Source organism: Dasypus novemcinctus, chromosome 7 (genome assembly GCF_030445035.2).
Source record: "Dasypus novemcinctus isolate mDasNov1 chromosome 7, mDasNov1.1.hap2, whole genome shotgun sequence".
In the NCBI taxonomy this organism is placed as follows: domain Eukaryota; kingdom Metazoa; phylum Chordata; class Mammalia; order Cingulata; family Dasypodidae; genus Dasypus; species Dasypus novemcinctus.
Window position 1 is genome coordinate 34,243,269 of NC_080679.1, and position 20,724 is coordinate 34,263,992.

Below are 20,724 nucleotides of genomic sequence, written 5' to 3' on the forward strand. Positions count from 1 at the left end.
CCTGCCCTATAGAGTTTGTACTTGCCAATCCCCACGGTCTTGTGAGCTAATTCCTATGATAAATCTCAAAATATGTACATATATGTGTATATATATCCTGTCGGTTCTGTTTCTCTGGACAACCCTGCCTAATACATCCTGCAAATACTCTTTCCCTTGTTCCTTAAATCTCAAGTATGCTCAGGTGTAATGGAACCTGTGGTTTCTGTCTCAATTTTTTGAGGTATTGGGAGTTTTAGTACTGTTGCACAGAGGAGACACTTTAAAAGCTGCTCAGCCAGTCCATAAGCAGAGTCCTATCATTTGGACCACCTTGGTAATGAATTTATTGAAAGGAAATTTGAAGACAATAAGTCACTTGCCCCCTAAATTACTTCCAGTTGGCCAAATTCTAAAAAATTCCCAGTATTAGCGCTGTTAATGGATTTAGGTTAAATCCACTTCCTCTAGGAATCATCTGTTAAAATGCAAATATTTTACAAGAGACAGTTCATCAACCTATTATTAGTCATTAGTACTTTAGTAATTGGTTCATGACCTTTGTGGCAATTAACTTGAAGAACTTCAATCTAAACAATATTGATTGTGCTACTAGAATATGCTAAGTACAGACAGCATCTATCTAGGATTGGGAAGATAAAATGATTCTGCTTGCAAAAGGGTTATTGTTTGGAAGTGGAGATAAATATAAACAAATAGTTTCAGTGTGATGTTACTAAGGAGGGAGTTAGCAATATTCTAGGGCTTCACTTCACCTCCAAGAGGGACCTCTTAGGGAGAAAAATTTTTTTAACAGATGATGAATCTCATAGTCAAAAATGGAAATAGGAATTAGCAAGGCCAAGAAATGGGGAAGATGGCTTTCCAGGTGGAAGGAATGACATTTACAACAAAAGCATGGAACAACACCAGACAACAAGCACTTTGTCATTATTGACGAATGAATACGATGGTACAGGCAGAAAGTGGCAAGTGCGGAGACTGGAAAGGTAAGAAGCAGCCTCACCATAAGGATTTTAAGCTTAACAAGTAAAAGATGGGGAGTTAATCCATTTAAGGGTTTTAAGGAGGAAACGGCTTGATCAGATTTAAATTTTAGGTAGCTCACTTTGGCAGCCATATTAAGGGGAACACTAGCGACAGACCAGTTGCAAGACTCCACTCAAAAGATGATAATAACTGTGACAGTTTGAAGTTCTTTCATGAATCCCAAAAAGAAACATCCATTCCTGTGGATGTGAGACCCTTTTGACTGGACTATGTCAGTGAGGCATAACTCAGGCTGAGTCTATGCACTCTTGCTGGGTCTGATAAAAATGGAGACCATACAGGAAAAGGGAACTGTCATGTTTGATCCTGCCATGTGAGAAAAAGGACTCCAGTTTCACCCACAGCTGAGCAGTCCCCTCCCTCCCGCCATAGGCTCAAATAGCTGAAGCCTAGGGAAAGACAAGCCATATGCCTGATGGCTTGCAGCTGAACTTAGGAAGAAAGCAGAGCAGCCAAGACTGATAGAGGAGGCCCAGAAAGAGATTAGTCCTAATGCCTGGTTGCTCACAGCTGAGCTCCAGGAGCTGGGCTCTGAGAGATATGAACCTAGAGGGGAAGGCAGAGATCAGGGTCCATCTTGATTTGCCACGTGACCAAACATCAGGATCAACAGCAGCGGACACTGGTGAGAAAGCACCTCTGATGGTGCCTTAATTTGGATATTTCACAGCCTCAAAAATGTAAGCTTTTGTCCCAAGTAAACCCCCTTTATAAATGTCAACACATTTCTGGTACTTTGCATTGACAGCCCTTTGGCAAACTAAAAGATCTAAACTAGAAGTGAAGAGCATAGGATACACTTGAGAAATATTTAGGAAATAAAAATGGAAGTGCCTGGTTATATTAATATGTAGGGGACAGGGGTTAAGTCTAGGATATGGCCAAAGTTATTGTGAAAGAAGATGAAGTCTGTTGAAGCAGTACCTACCACAAATATTTGTTGAATAACTATTAAATGAGAGAAAGAGTTTTGAGTAGGAGATAGCAAAGGTTTGAAATCACTGAAGGGAATACAGAGAGAGCCAACCATGGAAAAGTAAAAATCTTATTCAGCCCCACTGAACTTAAGTGAAGGAGAAGAGAATCAGTTATGGAGCCACACCAGGACTGACTTCTGGTGGGTAAGTAAAAGAAGAAGATAGATATGTAAAAGAGCAAGGTAGTATGTTAAAGAAACACTGCGGGCTTCTCAACCATCAATGTGCATACAAATCTTGCGGACATTTTTTTTTTTTTTTTTAATTCTAAAATATAGGTCATGGCAGGACCTGAGCTTCTACATTTCTATTAAGCTACCAGATGATGCCCATGCTGCTGGTCACACTTTCAGTATAATTGTATTGGATAATGCATCAGGGAACTACAACTAAGTAGAGAAGAAGGGAAGAAGGTCAGGAGTTGGCTGATGGGTTGAAAGAATTCATAAGTGTGAAATCAAAGAGCACATACAGTAGTAGAAAGAGCATGAAAGAGCTTGAGTGGCTGGAGTCTGGTTTCTGATGTGAAGCATTCCCATACAATGTCAAGGCAAAGGGTGCAGCCTTGAGGGGGGCAATTTTCTGTTCTCATGATTGTATCAAGGGAAAGAAAGGACTTGGAACAGATAAGTGTTTATAATTTTAGTGGGGAAATTGACAAAGGATTTTGACTTTGTTTCAAGACAACACAAGTCATAAGCTTCTGGTAATATGAGAATCATAGGGTATTGTGGTTGAGAACTGTATGGGCCTCAGAAAATCATATTCTTAATGCAAATCCATTCCTGTGATATAAACCTATTGTAAGACCTTTTGATGAGGTTACTTCAGGTAAGGCATGGCCCAGGTTGGGACTTAATCCTCTTATTGGAGCCCTTTATAAGAGAATGAAATTCAGACAAAAAGCAAGAAAGGCACAGAAGGAAGAAACTGAAAGCAATGAAACCTGGAAGAATAAGGGAGAAACCAGTAGATGTTACCATGTGCCTTGCTAGCAGCTGGTCTTCAAGAAGAAAGCATCACCTTGATCATGCCTTGATTTGACATTCTCATGGCCTCAGACTATAAATTAATAAATTCTCATTGTCTAAATCCAGCCCATCTCGTGGTATCTGCTCTGAGCAGCCTAGGTAACTAAAACATAGGGTAAATACCTGTACTAAAGAATTAATTTGAGTCTTCTGAATTCAAGGCTTGTCCAGAAAAAAAATAGGTCCTTTTACCCTTTGTTTAGAATTTATTAGGAGCCGATATTAGCCATCCAACTCTTTAAAAATGTTAAACACAAGAGTAAATCAATCACATTTCTTTCTGAAAACTTTTTTTCTTAAAATGTTATGAGTGGTAATGTACACTGTAAGTGCCATTTTCCCTTATTTTCCATCACTTGTCATTTGCCATGTTCCTAAATGAGAATTTTATAAAGTGATGTGGTTTTGTAGTGCCTCACAGGTCATTTATTCAGGGACAATTCAATGCTTAAGAGAAGACTTACCTAGGAATATTAGGAATTTCATAGAAATAAGAAACACCCATTAGACATACACTACCAAAATTGAAAGCCTGATACAAATGTATGTGGTCTTTAATCCTTACACTACTATTCACATAAGTATATTCCCCCAGTATTCTGTACTTGGAATTGATCCAATTGTAAATGACTCACAAATCCAGTGCACTTTCTATCAGTTATAATAGTAAATTCATGACATTTTATATTATCTCTTACAAGTTCTCACATGCCCATTAAAAATTGAGTTGTTTTTACATTCTAGTAAAATATGTGAAAAGATTCTCTGAGGTACTGGCTTCGATGGTCTTCTGTTTGTTTGAGAAAGCCATCTTTATCATATTTTCTACCTCTAGTCCACCAAAGTTGTATCTTCACCTGAACTGCCTCATTCAATAATTGTTTTACCAATTGCCCAGGTGCTCAAACCAGAAAAAGTGGCTGTTACCTCAGACCACTGGTTCTCCAAGTATAGTAGCTGAACCAGCAACATTAATTAGCATTACCTGAAACTTTTTTAGAAATGTAAAGTCTAGGGCCCAACCCATCCCTACTAAGTGCCAAACTCGGGTGTGGGACCTAGCAACCTGCTTTAACAAGCTCTCCACATTCAAGTTTGAGAAACAAGTCTTAGATGTTCACCCCTCTTCCCCAACCCCATCTAATTAATCTTACTTGCACCTTTGCTCATGCTTTCCCCATTCCTTGCCTGGAAATACCTTTAGAGTATAGACATCCCAATCCCTTCTTTTTGGTGTGGTTTCATTCTTAGCTCAACTACAGGGCCATTAAAAAAGCATCATAAAATTTCCATGTCATCTCAAATACATCCAAATGCATGCACATTTCACCTTAATTTTTTCTGTAAAAATTGTATAGATGTTTTAATAGAATTTTATAATTGCTTTTAACAATTTTGGTTTTACACAACAAGTAATTGTGTAATGCATTTAACAATTGGTGTGAAAAGATACCTGACAATAGTTCATCATGCAATGCATAATATGGAATTCCTGAGAAGTGAGGCCCTCTATCCTAAAACTTGTGTTCATTTTTCTGAACAAGAAATTTAAAAATTAATGGGGTTAGCACTATACATTCAGTAGACATTTCATTAAAAATTTAGTTATTTTAGTTTGCTGTTTTCTTGTGTTTTAGAATAGACACACACACACATTTGTAGGCCAAAGGTACTATGTCTATAGTGCATAATGGATAAAATCCTATTCTAGCTTATTTACTCTACAACAACGTTCTTCAAACAGTGGGTTCAGCATCCTGGGAAGAATACTTTGTGAAATGATGTTTAGATATACATCTTTCCCACCTGGCCCTTGACTCCTTCCAAGAACCCATGTACTACCACGCAGTGTCTAACCCAGAGAGGGCACTCAGGAAATGAGTATTAAATCTCCAAACTGGAACACGGTTTGACCAGTTAAAGAAATGAAGTTAGAAACCTTTCTTTAAACTTATTAATACTAACTAATGATCATATTTTATCTTGGTCCACTTTTCTAGTGTGTTAGTATAGCTTTACTTCCCCAACCAATCAATAGTAACCATCTAATTAGTAAAATTTGAGCGTTTAGTTGCTAACACAGTGAAAAACCGGTTTTGTCCAGCAGATGTCAGTAGAGGTCAGTTTAATAATTCCAATTGTTAATGAAATTGGAAAATTAGTGGAATCAGTGTGGGGGGGGGGAATTTGCACTCAGAATAGTATTTCATTGTTGGCATTTGAGGAAATGCCATCTACACCAGAAAACTGGTTATAGTAATGTCAAATAACCAATCGAGCATACTGGAAACACTCCCAAGTGTTGACTTCAAAACAAACATGACCTTAATGTTAAATTTCTTCCACTTCGAAGTTCAAAGTGATTTAAATGGGATGTTAAAAAGTATTGTCAGAGCAAAAAAATATGAGAGACGGGAAGCACGAGGCTAGGTATATAAGATTATTCAAATGTGGATTATGATGCTGATTGAAACTTTTCTGAAAACCACTACTTTATATCCATTGTCACTTGTTTAGACCTCTCTTCTTTCACAGGAGTAATATGAAACCATCCCTCTACACTTTTAGAAATAAAAAGGCCTTTCCATGGGTTTAAATGTAAAGGAAGGGGGTGCAAGATAAAGGGAAGCCCAAAGTGTTTGTCTTGACTTTTTTTTTAATATTTAACTTTTTATTTGCTTTTTAATATATTTTTAATACAAAGATTGTGAACTTACAAAACAATCATGTACGTGTATGGAATTCCCATACAATATCCCTTCACCAACATACCACACCATTGTAGAACATTCATTACAGGATTATGAGATTATATCAGACTATTACCACTTACTATGATCCATAGCCTACATCTGGCATTTGGGGTAAAATCCACATAACATAAAATACACCAACTTCAAAGTGTGTTGAAAGGGACCCATGAGACCATCACACTGACTTTTCCTGGCACCAAATGTCTGTTTATACCTAAGAGAAACAAAGACGCCCTTAGATCTTTGTTGAAAGGTGTATCTTGATTGAGAAGAGTAGCCTGGAAACAGGCCTTGTATTGTTTGGCCCCTGAATTCCTCTCCAGGCGCCTTTCCTCCACCAGTATTCCATGCTCTGCTCTCTGCACCCCAACCACACCTTCTTCTCAGTTCCTTGAAAGCAGATACATGAACTCTGCCGCATGACCTCTGCAGTCCTCCCTGGAAGTTTCTCAGGGCTGGCCGAGGGGTGCGGACAGAGGTGTGGATGGAAGGCAGGTTAAAACGCCTTCAGGCTTCCTGCCACACTTCAACTACGGCGGCCCATTTTAATCAACTAACTTTTATGATAGCTATTCCCATTTTTTTTTATTCCCAGGAGAAAATAAATGAAACGGTCTTCGTTCACACACCTCTCTCTTTCTCCCACTCCCCATTTTAGAACTTTCTCACAATCTTCTACATATCTTCCTTCACTCTCTCCCACCTTCAGGCCCACCAGCCCTCAAACTGCCCTAAAAGTCGCTGATGTACCCTTTATGATGGATTGGTAACTTTTATCAAAAATCACCTTCTTCTGCAGCAGACCATGTACTCTACTTTTAAATTACCATGTCTTAATGGTGAGAGAGGAAGTTTATATTCTCAGCACTATTAGAGAATAAAAAAAGACAAGAAGCAACTGACATTTATTAATAACTTTGCTGGAAAGTGGCAAGGCAACATCTGGAATACTTATTACCCATTTGGCATGCTGTTCATCTCCATGGCTAAGATTCAACATGACAAGCTCTGTCATAAGGAAATAAGCTCCATCTAGTTAAATTAGAATGATTAGGGTCATTTAGACAGAGGAAGTTTAATTTGTATGGATCTAGACATTTTATACAAACTGGAATACTGAAGTATTTAATCTTCCCTGAAGCTCAATTTTAAATTGAAAGAGACTATTGCATAGATCTATAATGAGATGAGACATATTAGAAATTAATTTAACTGTTACTGCACTGTGAACACGCAGCCCAAGAAATCAAACAACGTTTCACTTGAAGCTTGTGCACAATAATAGAAGAAACTGTTCTGCTATAACTCATTAACCATTCTATTATTTTGTGAACTCCTTAAATGGAAACTTGAACATAGAGTGAGCTTTAATTTTTTTCTACTGCTTTAAAAAATCTCCTGCCAAACTCATGCCACAAAGCAAATGTCAACAGGTATCAATCCCAACCTTATCATCTACAAGGAAGTAAGAACCTTTCTTGTGTCATGGACTCCTTTAACAGTCTGTTGAAGGCTGTGAATCCTTTCTCAGAATAATGTTTTAAACATAAAAAGTTGATTTAAGTATGTAAATGACATTTTAATGTATAACATGAAATGCATAGGCTTACTAAGGAAACCATTCATTGAAATACAGATATGAAAATATTTTAAAATGTGTGGTATAGTAGTATAGGGGCTTTTTACTTAACATATTTAATAATAAGATCTAGTAGTATATCTCATATCTATTGTATAATTATGGAGTAATAAAGACTAGAACTAACCACTACAATATGGTGTAAAAATATGGGTGGTTTCTATCAAGGACAAAGTCTCAGGTACTTCAAATCAACTGTAGAGCTGCCCATATTCATGATTAAGGGAACGAATTTCAGTTAGAACTTAGTGAAATTAATACCTGATTGTTTTCTATCCATATTCATGGGCTACCAATTCTATTCGATGACCGCTGAGGATGGTTTAGAACCCAGGTTATACAGTTATGTAGATGGATATGATGTGAAAAATTAGATATGGTTGCTGTAGCAGCTGACATATTTTAACAGCAAAAATAGGGGAATTGGAAATTTTTTGGTTAATTGATTAACAGCCCAGGCATATATGAGGGCTGATTCTAGTCTGGATCTTAGCAGAATCAGCAAATCTCCATTTTACTCTGTGCCACAATCCTGATCATGTGGGCCCATTCCAGACCTATAAAAGGACACGATTCTAAGTAGTTGGTTTTACACACTGATCACAGTCCTTAAGTTGTTTACCTAATTCCTTATCTTAGGCTACTGTCATATTTAAAATATCTTTCTCACCTGGAATGTAATAACAATATATCTTGAAGGGCCCTGGTAAATACCTTATTACTTTCTTAAGAAAAAGAGCATAATACCGTCCTTGAAAAAGCTGTGTTTCATTCAGCTTTCATTCATACCTATTCTGCACTGCATCTAGTGAGCCTGGGTGCTGGGGCACCAAAGCTGAGCAAGACCTTGGAACTTCCCTGCTGTTAGAGAACTCATAAGCTACTGCAAGATCCAAATTAGTTAAAAATTAAATCTAATTCCAAGTATCTCATAGTAGACTTATGTACCGAGTGTTATTGGACCCCAGAAGAGCAACAAGTCTTATGAGACTGGAGGAATAGGAAAGATTTAAGAGAGGGGAGCAAGGATAGTAGTCTGCAAAAGGAAGGGAAATATGGGAAACAGAAGCACCCAACAGACCAGTCAGGAGAATTAGTATGTGTAAAGGTCGTGTAAAGGTGTGAAGGAGGACAGCATGTTTGAGAAAAGAGTAAAGAGAGGTGGGAGACAAGTCGCACAAGGGCTTAATCATGAAAGAATCCTAGTTGTTTTGTTAAGCAGTTGGAATATTCCTGTTGGCCAGTGGTTCCCAGAGTGTGGGTCCTGAACCAGCAGCATCAGCATCCCTGGGACCCGGTTAGAACTGCACATCTGCAGAGCGCATCCTAGACTCTCTGAATCTGAAATCTAGAGGTGGGATCTAGCAATGTGTGTTTTTAAAAAGCCCTCCAGATGATTCTGATTTGAACTAAAGTTTAAGAACTACTGCTGTAGGCATTAGGGGATCACAACACATTAGAAAAACCATCAAAGGTAGAAAAATTGCCTCTTCTGACTTCAGCAGAGTGAACAAGGGTGGATTTATGAATGGAAAGGTTACTACTCATGCAACCATGTGGAAGACAAGGGTGGTAGAGTGAATTATGTACCCCAGAAAAAACATGTTCTTAATCTTCATCCACACTCCTGTGGCACAAACCCATTATAAATAGGTCCTCTTGAAGATATAATTTAGGGTGTGCCCCAACTAAATGAGGATGAATCTTAATACAGATTCATGGAGGGCTTATAAAGAGGACCCAGAGGTCACAAAAATGAGAAAGGAGAAGGCATCATCTTGTGATGGAAAAGCCAAAGAACCCCAAGGATTACGAGTAAGCCAGCACTAGATCATTATCAACCCTGGGAGGAAGCATGTCTTTTATTAATAGCTTCCAAAATCATGAGACAATAAATTCTTACTGTTCAAGCCAACCCACTGTGTGGCATTTGTCATAGCAGCATGGCAAACTAAGTGGGTTTGAGAAAGGAGAGACTAAAGACGGGGATACCTTGAGGAGCTTTGCAATGTTCCAGGGAAGCCCAAGAAGAATCAGAATCAATGAAGTGAGAGTGAGGACGAGCAGAGGGGATGGACCTCTGAGACAGAATAGACAGGTGGGGACCTGTTGGACATGGGAGATGAGGGAAGTAAAATGTCAAGGGTGACCTGTTTCTAGAGTGACTACCTTGAAAGGCTTGTTTGAAGGTACTGCTATTATCATTCTTCCTCTCCAGTTTAGAAAAGGAATACCTACACCCACTCTTTGTAATTAATAATGAATGTATCTGAGTCATTTTGGGTATAGTACATCCATGATCTAGGATATTAGGAACAAAGAGAAGAGGAAAACACAGACCAAAAAGGCCAAAATCAGGCTTCCTGAGGAAGTGTTTGATTCCAAGTCTAGGGAAGGGGAAATACAAGATGAGCCAGGAAATTTTTGTGGTTCTACAAAGAAAAGAAGTACTTGAAAAATATGAGAGAAGCCAACCTGAAGCAGCTTGAAAGTCCAGTTCTGAAACCATATAGCAATACAATAAATATAATGGATTATAGCCTAGGAGAAGAGCATCATTTCTAAGGTATTCTTGCCAAATATGCATAACCTAAATCTAATCATGAGAAACTTCACACAATACAAAGTGAGAGACCTTCTACAAGGTTATGAAAATTAAGGAGAAATGGAGGGACTCTTACAAATCTTAAGAGGCATGACAACTATATGCAAAGTGGGATCCTGAATTGGATCATAAAAGAAAAATAGATTGGTGAAAAACTAGTAAAATTTGAATAAAGTCTGTAATTCAGTTAAACATATTCTAACAATGTTAATTTCCTAATATCAATAATTATATCAAGGTATTAGAAGATGTTAACATTAGGGGAAGGTGGATAAAAGATATACAGTTACTACTTTTGAAACTTTCCTATAAGTCTAACCTATTCGAAAATAAAAAACTAAAGTAAGAGAAAGAATTGGCATCATTTGCTGGCCCATGCATCTGTTACAGGAGGATAAACAACACTAGGTAATTTTTTCCTTGCGATGTCTAATGACTACAGTCCTTTATGAGAGACACTTGGGGATGGGAATCCTACCTTACGTGTCTTGATTTCCTGAAGAACTTAGACGTGGATTTATCTTCAAGCTTCATAAAGCTTAAGCAGCAGGGCCACTCACTTGCACAGCCCTACTAAGTTCTGGGAGTTGCTGGGAGCTGTTGAATATTCTATCTAGATGAGGAGAGGAAGCCCAGTTTCAATCTGAACATTAATGTGTTGACAATTCTGGTAAATTGCCTAAAGAGAGCTCAGAAGAAATGACCTTAAATATCTAAGCCTCCAGTAACTTAGAATTTCTTTTCCCATTCTAAACAAATATTCACTTTTGCATCTAATTTGTATTTTTTAGTTTCTTTTTCATAAAGAGGGCCCCCTAAGTCATACAAGATTCAGGCCCAACAAACATGGGTAAGTTTCTGTACCTACCATGGGTTCTCAATAAACAGTTCAATTCACTATACATTTTTGTGTAGTAAGGTGATACTGGTCACCTAACAGCAGAATTTAAAAGGGCTGATTTTGGAAAGATTTTTATGTAATAATTCTGTACATGGCACTTTCCGTTCTTAAAGGTAGTTTTACATTTAAACTCATAGCAGGTTGCCACTTCAAAGATTCTTAGAGGTCTTCCAAACCATTCATTCTGTGGAAGAGTGAATAGTCTCAAAGAGGTTAAATAATTCAAGGACACAGCAAGTGGGTGGCAGATTGGTTGCCTCCTAGGAAGGTGGGGACAGGGGCTATCAGGATTTCTATACACGGCTCTAGAATAAGTCCTTTATTTTTTCTCTTACTGGTAACTATCCCAAATCCCAGAACAGTAAAATATAGCTTCACCCAGAGCAACATAGTACAATTTTAAGAGTCAATGAGGGAAAATTAAACTAGTCCAGTAGTCTGAGCAGCCATGTTTCGGGATTAAAGAAGAAAGCAGAGTAATCCACCGTAGGAGCTGGGAATGGCTGGGGATTGGGGTTAGGGGAGTGAATGTTCTTTAGGGGCTGAGGAATCCCCTCCTAGGCAGGTATGTGCTCCAGGAAACACTTGGTGCCAGCAGACTTTTGCAGTGACTGCAATCTGTCTCTGTTGTCACAGTGACTCCAGGCTGAAACCAAATCCACTATTAGCTCATCCCCCATCAATCTGGAGCCAAGCCTAGAAATAGTTCCACTGCTGCCTTAATGGCATGTGGGATGGGAGCAAATGTTCTACACGCTGGTGTCTGTTGGCACTAATCAGATAAATTAAGGAGTTGAACATGTTTCCACCATTTGGTTTAGTTTTACTTTAGTCCCCAACTCTCTTTGCTCCCATTTTAAGATCTGACTCTCTCTCACTGGCGAAAGCCATACTGCCTCACCACTGGGAGAAGCTTCTTCAAGTAGAAGCGTCACATGCTGTATCCATCCTAAGGGACACCCCGTGGCCAGCAAACCAATTGTGCAACTTTTCTATAACATCACAAAGGCCATCTCTTTGTCTCGGTATGCTTAAACTCTTCTCCCTTCCAAAATAAATTAATGAAGTCTGCCTTCAGAGAGAGTACACTAGGTGATTTTTTAAAGTAAAAAGGTGTTTTTTTCCCCCAAGATCAGGAAGTATAGGTTGGACAGATAGACCATAGCTTTGTTTATAGAGGCATCAAAACTATTGTATTTAAAGAATATCTAATTTCATCTTTAAAGAGAGCTAATATTCAAGTCATAAATCATTTTTCTTCCAGTGCAGTAATATTCAGTTGAACCATCTTAGCTTGCTTATATTCTACTGTTTTGTGACCTAAAAAAACTGCAACTTCATAAGGTTCAGACTAATGCCTATTATCTCCAAATAATTGTTTCTGTTTGCTCTTCTTATTTCCCTGCACCCACTGAAATTTCTGATAGCAGGAGAAATCCCATGACCACATTAACTGCAAATGACATTGTCCTGAGATTACTGGAATCCCCTCTTATAGGTGCAATTGATCAATTCTAACAAGAAACAGCTTCTCTTTGCCAATTGATTTATGCCCTCCAGAAATAAATAAATAAATAAATATAAGAAAATGAAATGTAGACAAGTATAAAGGAGAAAATGAAAAAGAGGGAAATTCTGATTGCTCTTAGCTTTGCCCTCCCTGTTTTCCTATATGCCTAACCAGCTGTGAACTGAGAACCATTGCTACCAATTGGAGAAAATCTATGCCAATCAAATTATTTCACCAGTGATTCATTTGTCAAAAGCTCTTTAGATCATGGGGAAGTTATCATTATTTCTACATGAACGTAGAAATGAGCTCTATTCAGAAGTAATATGGAATGCCTGGTTAATAGCAAGATGAAAAACAAAAACAAAAACAATTCAACATGACTATCCATAGAAGTTAGCACAGAAATGAGCTCAGAGTAACTACAGAAATATTTCCTTATCTTCTCGACTTTTAGACTACCTAAATAGTATCTTGTCCCCCATCTAAATATAACTTTTCATGTGACTAGAGCCGTTTAAGCTGTGTTTCCACACCAATCTCCTCTACCAGACCAAACTTCTTTCAGGGGATGCTTGCAGGGGATGCTTGCAGGGGATGATGGCTATGTCTTACTAGCATTGCATTCACAAATCAGGCTCTGCACATGGTAGACTATCAGTAAATATTTATTGAATTAATTAATGCTAAAAAATAACATTGTGTTTATGAAGTACTTTTCAAGAAGTTTCTTAGTGATTCGTCTTTATTTATCTACTCCTAAACTCACTGATTAAAGTATGTTGCATTTTTGTCATTCACCAGAATTTATAACTGAGAACATGGAGCATTTTTGTGATTAGACAATTTATGCCAAGGTCACACAACGTACCTGTGGCTGACCAAAAGTTGACCTGTTGTCCTTATTCACGTTTAGGACTCTGTCTACCTTCAACAAATAGTATCATTTCTTGATAGGATGACCACATAATTTATCTTTCAAACTGGGACACTTTTTTTTTTTTTCTTTTTTTTTTCTTTTTCATTTTTAAAAATATTTATTGAAGTATATCACTCACACATAACCATACATAAACAATAAGTGTATAGTAATAGTTGTGAACTTACAAAACAAACATACATAGCATCACACAGGAATCTCTTAACTCACCCTACCACCAATACCTTGCATTGTTGTTAAACATTTTAAACTAATGATTAAAGAGCATTGTCAAAATATTCCTACTAATCACTTTTGACAGTAAAAAGGGACACTTATAATTAAGTCAGAACAACAAGCATCAATCAGGACCTTCCTGAAAAAAAAAAAACAGGAAATGTGGTCATTCACCTGCTTGACACCCTACTCTATGCCTGACACTGTACTAATTCCTGAATGTGTTTGCCCTTATAGCTGACAAGAGACTAATGAGATTCCTCAGTGAAAGGAAGCAGCAGAATGTAATTCCTACTTACCTTGCACTCATCTCCGAAATTCTTGTTTCCTCTACCTGATCCTTTCACTTTAGACAGGAGGGTTGAAAATATTATTTTGGGGAACCCTGCTCTATTCCCACCCTGGATATGTCCTTACTAGTCTTTGAAATTTTTGCCCCATTTCACTTAAAAAATATTAACTCTGTTAATTAACAAATGGCAAAAAGAATGATAAACTAGAGATCCTAAAATGAATTCCTCACTCATTCAAAAATGAAAACTTCCAGCTGGCTTTCGAGGGAAGCTGAGGATAATATAGTGATGAAGGCCTAAGAATTCACTTTCTGGTTTAGTGACTGGGAAACTGGCTCTCAAATAAAAAGGCCAGATTTGCAAAAAAATAAATAAATAAATAAGAAAAGATAATTTTCTAAGACAAATCCAAAGAAAGGAAGTCATTTTTCTAATTAACATTTATTGCAGTGTAACTTACATAAAGTGCTTGATGAACTTTTACTGCTACTTAGATCAAGATATAGAATCTTCTCAGCACCCTTATGCCACTTTTTAAAAATGATCTCCAGGTGAATTTGATATACAAGATTTTATATACAAGCCTAAGTTTTATATCTGGGCTTAAGGCCTTTGAATCTAAAGCTCAGGCAAATGCTATAGAAGCAAGGGCTGGTAGTTTCTCACTCCTTGGCTCCAAGGAAGGAAAAGTTGGGATGGGAAAGGAGCAAACTGAAAGATAGTAAGGGAAACAGAAGAACAAGCACTATCCAACTGTACTTTCTCCTCACTCCCATCCAGAAAAGATAAATAGCTAGCTGCCTGTATCTTTAATATAACATCATGCTCTCAGAGAGAGAGGGTTTTGAGCACTCGCTAGAGGAAGCCAGGCACTGTGGTAGACACTTCTTTTGAACACTCTCAACCACCCTATAAATTGAAGAGCAGTATTGTTGTCTCCATTTTATACTTGAGGAATCTGGGACCCCAGAGATGTTAAGCAATTTGCCCCAAATCTTTTCTAACTGGAAATTCTATGGTCTGACATTCTACCAGTCTTCTGGTAGACCATGTAAATGCTGATGATAAATGCAAACATAACTGACCTCTCATCTATAAAATTAAGAGGTGTACTTAGTTGCCTCAGAGGTCCTTTCTAGCTTCAAAATTATGATTCCATGAAAATAATTTTTAAAACATGGGTACATTAGGAAAGAAATGTCTTAAATTATATTTCTCTTCACATGAGAAAGGAACACAATTCACAAAGAGAAAAAAGATTATATTTTTAATATATAAAAAAACACTTGATTTAAGCTTCTAAACCATATTTGTTCCTTTCTTAGGACTTTGACTCTTCTGGGTAATTGCAAGCTGATACTTAGTCATTGATTTTCCGCCAATAGGTTCACAGGATTATGCTTGCCCTTTTCAAAGGTTACTTCTGTATTGCCCTTTTCTAGTATTCAGGTTTATCATTTCTCCTCCCTAAACACAAAGGATAGTTCTTATCAGATTTCTGGAATTTACTCTGGAGACTTCCCAGGGCTCACAGTCTATCTAACATAGATCCCCTGCCCCAAGGAGCTGAGAGAACTAGCCAAGGGTCCCATGGCAGATAACTTCTACTACTTCAGTATGTTTGTAAAGTCACTGTACTTTGGAGCAGAAGCCACTTTTTCAAAGAAACAAGTTCATCTAGAGCTTGCTAGTAACTTGGCTCAAAACTCACAGGCTTCAGAAAACCTTTCTTAAATTCTGCTTTATTTGATCAATATTCTTCAAGGTGTTGCAAAGTGACCTAAGTCAATTTCTTCTTTTCAAATATCTGGTCATTTGGTAGATAGCAGTAGCCTCTAGGATTAAGAGACAGAGAGAGGTGAGAACCAAACCTCCTTGTGACCTGCTACCAAGTAGGTCTATTATCTATGAAAGCAAATCTCAAATGGAATTCTCTCATTCTCAGAATTATCAATTGACAAGAAGTTCCAAAAGCAGCCATGCAGTCATACGGCTGTTCTGGGAAGCTTTCTCAAGTCCAGCTCACTGTTCTTTAGGCGTTCAGACATGCATCTTACACAAAAGTGTGCCCCAAGGCAAATATGAAAGTATTCTAGCAGCAAGATGATCAACTTTCTGAAGTCAGGGCAGGCAACTGAATTCCCTGTGAAGTTGTGGGACCCAGGAACAAAGGGTCCCAGGAACAGAGCAATTTTTGAAGTGTGTTGGGTTGTCAGTTCTTCCATATTTTTAAATCCCTTTTTAGAGGGGCCTGCTCTATATTTCCAGCCGATCTATATGTCTTTAATAGTACTCAATTCACCATTGAAAACGTGTCTCTCTTCCCTCATGTAAATTAATGAACTCTCTAGTGTGGATTTAGAGAGCAACATTTGAAATACTCTCCTCAAGAATGTGGACTCTCTGAATAGAGATTTTCAAATACTAAAGAACCCCTAATGGGCATGTCTCAGCCTTCAGCATGCCCATAACCTATGTCTCAGATCATGTGTGGTTTTTCTTTTCTTGTTTCTTAATAAACTCTCCACTCCTTACATACCCTATGGTGTGTCCAAAATCAGGTCTTTCCCTAAACTAAGTAAGTGTATAAAATTCTCTCTTCTGTTCTAATCTGTGCTTGCTTTAACTTTGTCAGTCTGCTCGTGCCTAGGAACTCATAAATCAGATTCGGGATTCACCTGTTGCAAATTTAAAAAAAAATAAAAGCCACTGATGTAGTGAGCATCCCTAACTAAGGTACTTCAGAAATTAACTAACTGCTCCTAGAGTATATATTAAAATGAACCACACACATGCATATGATACTCTCTATGTTGAAATATTTAAAATTAAAATAAAGACTATGCAATACTTAGTATGTGTTCTGCAATACATATTCAAGTTCTCAGCTTGGACTGTTGAGACAGTGATACAAGTGACCTTCCCAGGCTTCCCACTGACTTTTCCCATCCTCACCGCCTCCACCCTTCTCCCCAGGAGCGAAGCTCAGATATAAGCCTTGGGCAAAATGGATTCTTCAGGGGCCCATGCTTGAGCCATTTACTAGGGGACAAAGATTTGGTGGAATGGCCCTAGCACAAACACTTTCTTATAGAACTCTGCACCTCTCAGAATTCTCCCTTATACGATGCTATTCTGTGGCTCTCCTCTCTTTCACTTGCAGCTAGCTAGTTTGGTAATCTGGGGCCTGAGGGTGCCCTTTTGGTTGTCAGACAAGGCCTTAATAGGACAAAGAGAAGCAAAACTAAAGTTCAGACCCACTCTGTTTGGAGAATTAAGGATGTCTCTCTGATTTTGGGTTGTTGTTGTTTTGTGTGTGTTTTTTCCAGTATATTTCCTTACTTCCTTCTCAAGCAATTTAAAGGAAAGATCCAAAACCTCATAAAGACCTTGGCAAAAGGGAAATAGAAGCAGGCCCCTTTCACCTGCGTCAAAGCTGTGCCTTAAGATAAAAGAGTAAAAGGAGTCATCAAAACTCACACTAATCTGACCCAGGGAAGTAAGGTGAGACACCAGGAGGGATTTAGGGTCCAATTCCTGGAGAGTGTAATATGTGTGTGTCTGGAACATCCCCGTGAATTCTAACAAGGATGGCCATGCAGTTGGTCATCAAGATCCAAGTCTGTACCTGTAGTCCCATGTAGTGTCAGACACAGCTCAGTCACCCCTGCCATTGAAAATCTGAGTTAGAATTATGACAAGGAATAGAGAAAAAAAAATGAACAGGTAGATATGCTGATAAAACCCATACTCAAACTTGCCAGGGAAGTCCCAAATGTTGCAACTTCTGTAAGCATATCACCATTGTATTTGTACAGCTTGTTTAATGCCTTCTTTTAGTTCTCTATTTCAAATGGGTTCCACTACGAGCCCCCACAGGATGTAATCCCAGGAGGGAAGGGTCTGGGGCTTGGGAATTCTCCATGACCACGCTGTACACCCAGGCTTGTTAGATCTAACCCCAGGTGGGAGGGCTGGAGCACAGGACAGGAGCTCACTGCACTGCTCTTTCCTTTTAGCAGCCGAGGCTCTGTCCTCAGGGCGGTAACAATTGCCTTCTCTCACCCTCTCTCCTAGGAGGTGCAGGGCAGTGATGGAGAGCCAGAGAGCCAAGAGCTTCCCAGTCCATGCCTTTGCAAGCAGCATTCCTATCTGACCACACCCAGCTACCTGGGGAAATGAAGTAGGAAGGCAGTGGGCAGAGCCAAAATGGATGCTGTGGGAGTTCCTTTCCCCAGGCTGTCATAGGCCAGGATACACTTGCAATTTCTAACCTTTACCCATATTTTACCTTTCTACTTCTTGCTACTGAATTTCTCTTTGCAGGTTTGTGTTAGAATGTTTGGGAATGTTTTAAAAACTGTGAAACTGGGTAAGTGCCTTTGTTTAGCAAGGAAGCTATTGCCTCAGAATCCCAAAGCCTGTTTGCTAGGACAATTAACCTCTAATCACTTAATGGCCTTTTGATGGCTGGTTTAACTGTGAAACTGTCAGATAGTAAAGTCATAGAACTAAGACTGCGGTCAAAGACTTCTAGAAGGATAGGAGGAAGGAGGACTATTCAGCTTGGCAGCTTCAGGTTGAAATCTGTTCAGCCTGTCTCCTAAGTCCAGACTGCCTCAGGAATGCCCGGTGGCTGGAGCTTTATGATTCCCTGGGGTGGTGGGAATCAGAGAGCAGCCAAATGTTTCCTGAGATTTAACTCAGGAACTTCTGTTTGGGTCAATTGGTCTTGGACCCTGGAAGGTAGGGGTGCCAAGAACCAGAGCAGGAAACTGAATTGCCCCCATTCCTTGGCCCCATCCATTCAGAGAGCAGCCAAATATGCCCTGGGACAGGCATCTCAGGTACTTTGATTTTGAGGCCATTGCTCAGGCCTCCCACCTATTTGACTTGGGCTCATTGATCTTATATCCAGAATCAAATACCCCCAAGACCTACCCACAAAGACACTTTTGGGCCAGTTAAGCTCTGAAAATTGAAATTCTCAGGATGCTGAGACAAAGCTTCAGCTCCAAATTATGTGGAACAGTCAACTTTAGTCAGACTAGGACTCCAGGATGCCAGAACAGTCAACTAAAAGGTGTTTTTCATTTTTCCTAGAGTAATGGGTGCAGTCTCTAGCATACCAGCAAACTCCCCATACTTCTGGTCCACATGGTCATGGTATAGTCAAGAGCAGCTTCTGTATAGGACCCTGAATTCCAGTCAAACTAGTGTAAGAAAATAGAATAAATAAATCTGAGGCCCAGAAACCTCATGTCATGTCTCCTTAAAGAAATGAGGAAATAAACCTCAAACTTCTCAGTTTAAACTCAGTCATGCCTAAAAAAAGTGTGAATAGTGATCAAAAAAAGAAACCTCATGTGCCATCAATTAAAATCAGAGTTCCTGGAAATGCTAAAGATATAAAATTCTTCTGTTTTAGTTTGTGCATAACCTGTGTTCAACTTTGAAATCTGTGTTTAACTTTGTCAGTTTGCTTGTGCCTAGGAAACCAGATTTGGGGGTCACATGTTACAAGTTGGATAACGGTGAAAAGTAACCTGAAAATGAGTCTTTAAAGGTCAATACTGCCTTGCTAGTGGATTAATGTATAAATCACAAGTGGAATTTATTTAATTGCTAGAAAAGCAGAAAAACCCTGCAAAGTTATTCAAGAAATAGACTTCAGCATTGTCACTCTCTCATGCATTCAAACCAAGCCTTCAATACATTGCAGGTTGCCTCTCCCTATGAGTTATTGGTCATTGACCCCTAAAATAATAAATGTATCTACTACATCTCTGGTTGTGCTCCTGAAGTCGACAAAAAACTATGTTGCCGTTTTAAACTCCTGAAGCCAAATGCACAATGGATATCACCTCCAGACTGGCACTGCTTCATAGAGCCAAAGAGGGTATACATCAGGCCAGTGAAATACTGGAAACTACTTTCCTAGCCTCTCTCTAGGGTCAATGGTACTGCAGTTTACTCACTGTGAAAAGGACATAACAGTGGAGCCATGATCACCAAAATACTGTGAGTAGAACTTAAACACAATTGGCATTATGGCCTGCTCCCATGGAGAGATAACATGTAAGGTATTGCAAACCTGAAACTTAAATCTATTAATTACAGCTCAAAGAAAAACTTAAGCATTAAGTAGTACATTAATTAGTATTAAGTACTGTACCTCTATCCTACTCTAGATATATGTCTGATGATTGTGGTGATATTTCTATTAAAATCATATACAGAGGACATTGAACATTTTAAAGGTCCAGGTAAACTTCATTTTCTGAATAGTTAATAAATATGTGTATAAAATAAAGGAATGGCCACCTTGCCTGACAGCAGTGGGACCAACAGCCTTTTTAATTGAAAAAGCTACCAAATTAACTTAGGGGCAACCTCTTACAGTCTTTACCCCACACCAGCTGAAGGGCCACCAGTGACTTACAGGTAGCCAGTTAATTAATATCAGGCTCAATTATTAGAGACTTCTGAAGTGCAGATAAGAGTGTGTCAGACTCTCAACCCAGCCAGAAACCCTACTACCAGAAAAGGACCCAAAGTCAGATCCTGAGGGACCCCTTCTCTACTCCTTCCTTGAAACTCTTCACCAAAACTACTCAAGCAGGCCAAATTTAAAAGATAAGCCTCTTGTAAACCCAGAAATTAAATGGTTCCCAGATGGAAACGATTTTATTAAGAAAGGAGTTAAAAGGCAGGCTATGTGGTGGTGTTGTAGAATTTGAGAGAGGTTCAATTATTTGCGTATAGAGAGGCCAGGACTCAGGAATGATTTTGAGAAGGAAAAATGGTTT